This window comes from Rutidosis leptorrhynchoides, chromosome 6, assembly GCF_046630445.1.
Source record: "Rutidosis leptorrhynchoides isolate AG116_Rl617_1_P2 chromosome 6, CSIRO_AGI_Rlap_v1, whole genome shotgun sequence".
Lineage (NCBI taxonomy): Eukaryota > Viridiplantae > Streptophyta > Magnoliopsida > Asterales > Asteraceae > Rutidosis > Rutidosis leptorrhynchoides.
This window is the reverse complement of record NC_092338.1, coordinates 331781707-331784737: the sequence shown is the minus strand read 5'-3', so window position 1 is coordinate 331784737 and position 3031 is coordinate 331781707.

Below are 3031 nucleotides of genomic sequence, written 5' to 3'. Positions count from 1 at the left end.
TTCAATTTTTTGATATGTTTGCTCATCCCTAATCAAGTATATATTAGATATACTATATAATAGTTGCAAATCACAACTTTTCAATGATTTACTAAACATTTATCTTAAAAGTCACGTCACATTTACATTTTACATAATAATAGCACGACGTGTTTTTTGTGATTTTCGGTGTTTATTTCAGTATTTAGTTGAAATACCGAAGGTGTAAAGTTTAGTGGTCCTGAGTGTCCAAAAGTTAAGATGCATTCGCAAATTCTCTACCAAAAAAAAGAGCCGATAAAAAGGAGGGAAAATTAAAAATGTTAAAATTAGCGTTTTACTAAGGAACTTTGAAAGGCAAACATTAAAGGAAACTTCGACGAGAACATTAGAAGGGGGTGCGGGGATGGTGAACTCCCAATGTTCGGTTATGACAGACTTTAACTCTCCTATTACGTTGATAACCCTTGATTGATTGAATGGATACAATGAGGTGGGTTAATTGCTAATTGTTCAATGGTGATTGATAACATTGACTTTCAACGTTATATGAGAACATAAGATAAAAATTATTAATCACGATAGTTCGATAGATTTGGAAACATATTGTTTATTATATTAATGTATATCTCTTATATTACATAGATGTGTTTTTTTTAATAGCAAAGCTTAAAAAAAGGTCCATTGAATTTATTTGAAAACTCAAATGAGTCTAAACACATAATAGAGAAAATAAAGGAAGATGTCCATTTTAAAAGAGATGTGATTCTCACACACCACTTTTTTATTTATGTACACTTTTGATCCATTAATTCACTGTTATGCCCCTAAAATAATTTAGAGAGTTGAACTTATATTATTTTTATTCATTATAAGTATAATTAAGGGTGAAATATGTAATTAAGTGTACATGGATCAAAAAGTAGTGTGTGAGGATCTCCTTCCATTCTAAAAACTCATCAAAGCACAACATCTTTTAAAAGATTAACAGGTCATAGGCTTGACCCAATTGGGTCCTACTATAATTAAACCGAGACACGATTTTCGAGGCTCGTTTTTTTATACGCGTTTTTTGAGGCGCGTTTTAGGAGACGCGTTTTCGACGCACATTTTTGACTCGCGTTTTCGTCGCACGATTTTATCGCGCAATTTCGATCGCGATTTCGCGGCGCGTTTTTGTGGCACCTTTTCGACGCGAGTTTTCGACGCGAGTTTTCGACGCGTATTTTTAGAAACCCGTTTTCGCGGCGCGTTTTTTGACGGGCGTTTTCGACAGGCATTTTCGGCGCGCTTATTCGGTGCGAATTTTCCGCAGCGCTTTTTTGGGGCGCGTTTTCGACCCGTGTTGTCGGCGCACGATTTCTACGTTCGATTTCGACGCTCAATTTCAAGGTACATTTTTGGGTAGCATTTTCGACGCGCTTTTTTTGACAGGCGTTTTCAACGTGCGTTTTCGACAGGCGTTTTCGACAGGCGTTTTCAGCTTGTGTTTTCAATGCGCGTTTTCGAGGCCCGTTTTCGTCTTGCGTTTTCGACTTGCATTTTCGGCGACCGTTTTCGGAAGAGATACATCAAAAAATTCGAACAAGAACAATTTTAGCAGTCCGACCCAACCTACCCGGGTCTTGACCTAACCCGACCCAGGTCTCGACCCAACCCGTTCGACCCATTTCTATTCTGACCCATTTCGACCCATGACCTATTTTAACCCAAACCCATTTGATCTTTGACCCAACCCGATCCATCTCGACCCGTTTTCCAGGTAAACCTAAGGGGGTTAAACCACCCACGCGATCATCTTCTGCAGTTGCATAACCCGCACCCAACTGCTGCCTTGGAAGAAATCCGGACCAATCCGATGGCATGGCTTGTAAAACACCCTCCCCGCTGCCCCCGCAACGCAATGTGTGAAAGGCTACCTTGGGTGGATTTCAAGGTTAGAGGATAACCTTGTGTGAAATATTGTGGTCCCGAGGATTCGAACTCCTGACCTCTAACAAAGAGTGTCAAGCCACTACCACTCGGACTACAACACAAGGTTTATTACAAGGTTTATTACATCGTTGTATTAGGATTCTATTTCCTAATTAGTATCCTAGTGATCAAGGTATAACTTGTATATATATGGATCATTATAATGAGAAAAGATAACGAGTTTCATATTCTTAGATGGTATCAAGACTCATACATTTCAATCGGTGATCCCTTCAAACCTTCTTCTTCTCTCGACTTCTTTTCTTCTTCTTTTCTCCAATAATGGCCGATCCAAGTTAACTCACTATCGCACAACCTGTCAATCACATTCTCCACTCCGTCCCAATTAAACTTGAAAACTATCCAGTATGCCTCATGGTCAGAACTATTCAAATCCATTGTCGTGCACACGACCTTCTTGTTCATCTTACGTTAGAAGCGCCTCCACAACTAAAGGATTGTGGGATCTTTTTGACGCTATCGTCTTACAATGGATTTACACTACCATATCCAAAGATCTTTTACAAACGATTCTTGAACCTAACACGACGACAATGAAAGCTTGGGATCGTCTCAAAAACATATTCCATGATAATAAGAATTCTCGAGCTCTCACTCTTGAAAACTTACTATTTGGTAATATGATACTATACAATTTTCCAACTTTGCGGCATAATGTCAAAAATTGAAATTGTTATCCGATCAATTAGCTAATGTTCATGCTCCGATTGATCTAAGACACCTGGTCATTCAACTTGTTAACGGTCTAAATGAAAATTAGGAAGGAGTTGCTACACTTATACAACATAGCGATCCCTTACCATCATTCTACAATGACTGGTAAAAAAATTAATACTTGAAGAATCGTGAAAAAATTGCAAATGATCGGTAGTAGCCTCTGCAACAAATACCACACTCATCACCACCATGGAAACCTCCGAAAAATAAACCCCAATCGGACAGATTATTGTAAAAAATAATCGAGCAATAATACAAACAGTATTTGAGAAAGGGGTCGATGTACTAGTCGTGGGTAAGGAAGAGGAAGAAGCTCCAATAATTTTTATAATACTTATTC